Source organism: Oncorhynchus nerka, linkage group LG4 (assembly GCF_034236695.1).
Source record: "Oncorhynchus nerka isolate Pitt River linkage group LG4, Oner_Uvic_2.0, whole genome shotgun sequence".
Taxonomy (NCBI): domain Eukaryota; kingdom Metazoa; phylum Chordata; class Actinopteri; order Salmoniformes; family Salmonidae; genus Oncorhynchus; species Oncorhynchus nerka.
The window spans coordinates 85381131-85387988 of record NC_088399.1 but is presented as its reverse complement, the minus strand read 5'-3'; the positions used below and the strand labels follow the sequence as shown (position 1 = coordinate 85387988).

Below are 6858 nucleotides of genomic sequence, written 5' to 3'. Positions count from 1 at the left end.
TGCATTAAAGTCACCACCAGGAGCGTTTTCCTGTTTGCTTATGGCGGTATACGGCTCATCGAGTGAGGTTTTAGTGCCAGCATCGGTCTGTGGTGGTATGTAGACAGCTACGAAAAATACAGATGAAAACTCTCTAGGTACAGTGGGGAGAACAAGTATTTGATACACTGCCGATTTTGCAGGTTTTCCTACTTACAAAGCATGTAGAGGTCTGTCATTTTTATCATAAGTACACTTCAACTGTGAGAGACGGAATCTAAAACAAAAATCCAGAAAATCACATTGTATGATTTGTAAGTATTTAATGTCATTAAGTGAGGGTTACTCTTTGGCCGGGTTTGAACGTCACTGTGACCTAAGGCTTACCTTGTCCTGAAGCTCCAAAGGACCGAAAATACAGAAATCGAAAATGTTGGAAAGAGAAATGCTTTTGAGGAACATAGTGGAAGAAAGTAAAACATTTGTCATACATAAAAAAGTTAGAAATGTGTTGATGCTTTTTGTTATTTATCTTAGCTTTGTATTTGAATAGCTCTTTGTCAACAGCAAATTAAAAAGAATAATACAAAAAAACAACAAAGTAAGAATAACAGAATAACGTAGCTAGCATGGTGTCAAAACTATCTTGAAAAGACAGTATTCAATAGCTGTCATATTCTTGCCGGTGTCACCTCTCGACATCAACGTCTCCATCAAGACAATGAGAGATGACAGAGACACCCAGCAGATGAAGGATTCATCCTGTGTCGAAAATGGAACAAAATGTTATTTGTGACATTTAGTTTTTTCCAGAAATGTAGCAGAACGAAATGGAGGAATAGGCCTGGTTGCCAGTTTCAATCCGTTTCTGTTTTAGCCAACTCCTCTGTCGCTTGTTGTCATGCCAAATATGGAGTTGTCTGAGGCAATAATAACAGATCTGGCAACCATTTGACATATATTTGGTGTGTGTTTGAATCTATTTTTATTCTTGAGGTATGATTGATCAAAATATATGACATCTACTACATTGTTATCAAAGCAAAGATGTACTGTAGTACTACTCACAGGTATAAAGGAGGAATGATTTGAAAATTTGGGGTTTATTTTCATCTACTTTGACTCATGAGAAATGATTGCTGAGAAATGTTGATATCTGATACATTTTCATGGAGAGCAAATGTGTTTCCCAACTCCAGCCCTCGAGTACCACCAAAAGCTCACATTTTTGTTGTAGCTCCAGGCAAGCACTCCTGATTAACCCATAAGAGTCTAAGCCCTCTCTAAGCTGAGGGGGGGTTCTACTAAGCTATATGGAAATGTTTTAAGAAAGTCATACCAAGGATCATTTAGCTATTTGATTTTTAAGATCCCTTGAAGTACCAATAAAAATATATATATATTTGAGGGGAAATTGTATTTGGCCTTAGCGCTTTGAGCCAATACAAACACATTGAATATCAGATTCACTACATGGAACAACAGATAGTCCCCCCAAAACATAAAACATAAGTTTCTTCTGAAGTGTCTGTCCTATATCTGAGAGATATTAGAAAGATCAGGAAACATTTGTTATTTTTGTATTTAACCCCTTCATTTTGGCACTAAACAGTGTCCATATACAATATACTTCAATTCATTTTTTAAAACTGGTACAGGGTGAACTTCAGACAAGTCATAGACAACCAACATGTATGTGTTCATGAGAGTCTCATCTTTCCATAGAGGGGTCATATTAGGCATATTAGTCATATTTTTAGGCCAAATCGTTCGGACGCTAGAGACGGTTTTGTGAGAAGACCAATTTTTGGGGTGTCTCACGGTCTGAAAAACCACGCTCTCGCTCTGTCACCGCAGATGCTCTAGCTCTGTCACCTTTCACCGCAGATGCTCTAGCTCTGTCACCTTTCACTGCAGATGCTCTAGCTCTGTCACCTTTCACTGCAGATGCTCTAGCTCTGTCACCTTTCACTGCAGATGCTCTATCTCTGTCACCTTTCACTGCAGATGCTCTATCTCTGTCACCTTTCACTGCAGATGCTCTAGCTCTGTCACCTTTCACTGCAGATGCTCTAGCTCTGTCACCTTTCACTGCAGATGCTCTAGCTCTGTCACCTTTCACTGCAGATGCTCTAGCTCTGTCACCTTTCACTGCAGATGCTCTAGCTCTGTCACCTTTCACCGCAGATGCTCTAGCTCTGTCACCTTTCACCGCAGATGCTCTAGCTCTGTCACCTTTCACTGCAGATGCTCTAGCTCTGTCACCTTTCACCACAGATGCTCTAGCTCTGTCACCTTTCACCGCAGATGCTCTAGCTCTCTCACCTTTCACTGCAGATGCTCTAGCTCTGTCACCTTTCACTGCAGATGCTCTAGCTCTGTCACCTTTCACTGCAGATGCTCTAGCTCTGTCACCTTTCACTGCAGATGCTCTAGCTCTGTCACCTTTCACTGCAGATGCTCTAGCTCTGTCACCTTTCACCGCAGATGCTCTAGCTCTGTCACCTTTCACCGCAGATGCTCTAGCTCTGTCACCTTTCACTGCAGATGTGGAAGTTAGACATCGGTAGATGCGGTGGATTGAGGAACATTCAATGTAAAAAAACAAACAGATATCTCTAGCTTAAACTGACATAATTTAATGTTTTTTATTAAGGTAATTAGATTTCAACCTTAGGGGGTTAAACTTGTCAACTAATCATCAAGCCCTCAGTGAGTTGATTTAGGTGAGTTTGTCTGGGGTTACAACAGAAATCTGTGCTGTTGGTGGTACTCGAGGACTGGAGTTGGGAAACACTGGTCTAGCGAGTAAGAGCCAATGAATTGCACGATTTCAGATAAAAGTATCAAACTTGGTAGGTGTACAATGAATACTGTAGTACTACTCACAGGTCTGTGTACCTCCTCCAGTCATGCCTACTAAGGGAGGCTCTGGTGGCATCCAGAGCTGTGGTGAGGTGGGCCTGACACAGGAGCAGACCTGGCCTGATGGGGCCCTGGACTGGGACACTGTCCTCCTGCATGCACAGACAGACAAACATCTTCTACAGTTGTTTATTTGGTGTTATATTATCAGTGCTTTTAGAGAAATGTATGAAAAGTACTTTATAAACACATTATTTTAGATAAGGAACTAACAGTAGCTTGTTTGTAGTTGCTTTTAATGTTGCTGATGTCCAGTCGGCAGTGTTCTAGCTGGTCATGGCTGAGCTCCTCGTATCGTCCTGTAGAAAGGACATGTAGGGGTGGGAGCAGCCAGAGTCTCTGACCGATGCACCAGTCATTAGAGTTGGGCCCAAGACACCCTGGGCGTTCTAGGACCCGGGAGAGAGGGGGGTGGACCAAACAGCTTTAGTTCACTTTCCTCATGATAGTGTGTGATTGTACAATCTATCAATAATATCTGTGTCCCAAATTGGACAGCTCTTTGCCCAGACAAGGGCGCATTTGAGACATGGGTGACATGGAGTGGATTAAATTGGCTAGACTCATCAGTACTACTACTACCTTGATATAATTGAATGTACTGTATGTGTCATTTCGCATTTCATATTGGAAAACGGGATTTGTGGGTCATCACATTGATGTGGGAAATGTCACTCCTCCACTGTCATTAGCCCCAGAGCACCCCCTGGCTGTAGGATGACACATGCAGCAGGCTGAACACCAGGCTGCTGTGGATGGCCTCTAGCTGGGTGTTGTACAGCAAGGCTTTCAGGTCAGCTCCAGTGAAGGTGTCTGTGGCCCCTGCCGATGTGCCCTTGAGCAAGGCACTTATCTATAGCAACTTAGGGTTAAGAGCATCTGGTAAATGACAAAAAATGTTATGTCAACAACCCAGGCTGGGAGCAGCAGAGTGGATACAAATTATCACTAATTTTCATACAAAGATAAAATGTTTTCTTCCATTAAAATCCTTCAAAAACCTACAGCTGCATGTTTCACTTCTTTTGACAAGAGCCTTATTGGCCCTGGTCAGGAGGGGGACAGTCGAGACTATAGAGGACTGAGTGTGGTCCAGACCTGGTCAGGAGGGGGACCGTAGAGACTATAGAGGACTGAGTGTGGTCCAGACCTGGTCAGGAGGAGGACAGTAGAGACTATAGAGGACTGAATGTGGTCCAGACCTGGTCAGGAGGGGGACAGTAGAGACTATAGAGGACTGAGTGTGGTCCAGACCTGGTCAGGAGGGGGACAGTAGAGACTATAGAGGACTGAATGTGGTCCAGACCTGGTCAGGAGGGGGACAGTAGAGACTATAGAGGACTGAATGTGGTCCAGACTTGGTCAGGAGGGGGACAGTAGAGACTATAGAGGACTGAATGTGGTCCAGACCTGGTCAGGAGGGGGACCGTAGAGACTATAGAGGACTGAGTGTGGTCCAGACCTGGTCAGGAGGAGGACAGTAGAGACTATAGAGGACTGAATGTGGTCCAGACCTGGTCAGGAGGGGGACAGTAGAGACTATAGAGGACTGAGTGTGGTCCAGACCTGGTCAGGAGGGGGACAGTAGAGACTATAGAGGACTGAATGTGGTCCAGACCTGGTCAGGAGGGGGACAGTAGAGACTATAGAGGACTGAATGTGGTCCAGACTTGGTCAGGAGGGGGACAGTAGAGACTATAGAGGACTGAATGTGGTCCAGACCTGGTTAGGAGGGGGACAGTAGAGACTATAGAGGACTGAATGTGGTCCAGACCTGGTCAGGAGGGGGACAGTAGAGACTATAGAGGACTGAGTGTGGTCCAGACCTGGTCAGGAGGGGGACAGTAGAGACTATAGAGGACTGAGTGTGGTCCAGACCTGGTCAGGAGGTGGACAGTAGAGACTATAGAGAACTGAATGTGGTCCAGACCTGGTTAGGAGGGGGACAGTAGAGACTATAGAGGACTGAATGTGGTCCAGACATGGTCAGGAGGGGGACAGTAGAGACTATAGAGGACTGAAGTTATCTTACTCACTAAATGATTGTGCTGGTAAACTGCTAAGCAAAATTCATCTTACTCACTAAATGATTGTGCTGGTAAACTGCTAAGCAAAATGAATCTTACTCACTAAATGATAGTGCTGGAAAAAATAACTGTTGATCATTTGATTGAACATAAAAAAGCAGACTAAGCAAAGCCTAATGAGATGTATGTAAAACATATGACAGCAGTGTCCGTTCTCGGTGTCCCCTTCCTGTCTCCGTACCCTGTAGTCCCTCCACCCCGTCCAGCTGGATGACCACCTGGTCAGTGACACCTGTGTTGTCATGACCCCTCCTGGGGGTCAATGAGTCAAACCCAGATTGTTCACTTTCTTCCTCTTGAAAAGCTCACTTATGACCTCCGCAAGAGACAGCCCAAGTTTGATAGACTCTGGTCTCCACTATGCAACTATATTTCAAATTGGACAGAGTGAATGGGGTGATTAGGGAAATGAGCAGATACATGTTGTGTAAGGTGCTGTAAAAACAAATTATTTGCTCGTCGTCTCAGCTAAGGCTGGAAATAGCTAACAAGAACCTTGATAGTGCTGCTATGTCACGCCCTGACCTTGTTTTGACCATGACCCTGTTTTTCTATATATTTTGGTTAGGTCAGGGTGTGACTAGGGTGGGTACTCTAGTTTTTGTATGTCTAGGGTTTTTGTATGTCTAGGGGTTTTTGTATATCTATCTTGGCCTGATATGGTTCCCAATCAGAGACAGCTGTTTATCGTTGTCTCTGATTGGGGATCATATTTAGGTAGCCATTTCCCTCATTTGTGTTGTGGGATCTTGTCTATGTATAGTTGCCTTAGTGCACATCAGTAGCTTCACGTTTCGTTTAGTTGTTTGTTTGTTGTTTTGTTAGGTGAGTTTCAGTTTATTCAAATGATAAACTCTACTCATGCTGCGCCTTGGTCTCATCACTATGATGAACGTGACATTTTTCATTTTTAAAATCATTAAAAATATATATATATTTTTTTTAAGTCTGTCACTGAATGTGGAATGTGTTTTGTTGATTGAAAAATAAAACTTTAAATTGAAAAAAATAAAACATCAACAATCACCAAACAATACTTGTTCCCCTCACGAGGGGTCAACTCAACGAAGTCCATCATAAAGTGCTCAAAAGGTCCTTCAGGCCTTAGATGGGACGTGGGGGATATTGATATGCAGCATTCAACAATATTAGTCATGCGAATCAAACATTTCTTGCAAACACAGTAGAACCTACTGTACACCAATATTTATTTACAAGATCCACTATCTCTCCTTTTGACACATGGTCTTGACCATGAGACAATTTGGCAAGGAAATGGAAAGCACAACGAAAGCATGGCTGGTCTGCTCATCTGTAAATAGCCCATCCAATCTACCTACATCATCCCCATATTGTTTTTATTTACTATTTTGCTCATTTGCTCACCAGTATTTCTACTTGCACATTTTCATCTGCACATCTTTCACTCCAGTGTTAATTTGCTAAATTGTAATTACTTCGCTACTATGGCCTATTTATTGCCCTTCTTTTTTCTATTGTGTTATTGACTGTATGTTTGTTTATTCCATGTGTAACTCTATGTTGTTGTTTGTGTCACACTGCTTTGCTTTGCTTTATCTTGGCCAGGTTGCAGTTGTAAATGAGAACTTGTTCTCAACTGGCCTACCTGGTTAAATAAAATGGCTGGTCGGCTCCACTCATCCAGCCACACACCCGTAGTATCTTTACGACAGCACCCAGCCCACTTGTCTCTCTGACTCATCAACCGTTGCCTGCAAAGCAACGTCGTCATCAACAGAGAAAGGCTTGGTGGGAGCTGGAACTGCTGCCATCTGTAGGATGGGGGAAACAGAACAGGAAGCAGCCAATTTAGCTACTTTAGCAGCTTTAGCGTTCCCCAGAGAAA

At 43.3% G+C, this 6858-nt stretch overlaps 1 long non-coding RNA gene across 1 annotated transcript; it reads right to left on the bottom strand.

Annotated features, from left to right (window-relative positions):
• Window positions 1–288: 288 nt before the first annotated feature.
• On the bottom strand, window positions 289–6609 carry LOC115123675 (uncharacterized). The gene is made up of 3 exons (XR_010463855.1): window positions 3118–6609; window positions 2869–2996; window positions 289–741 (listed from the first exon to the last, which is right to left on the bottom strand). It is a non-coding gene; the product is annotated as an uncharacterized LOC115123675 (long non-coding RNA).
• Window positions 6610–6858: the final 249 nt, after the last annotated feature.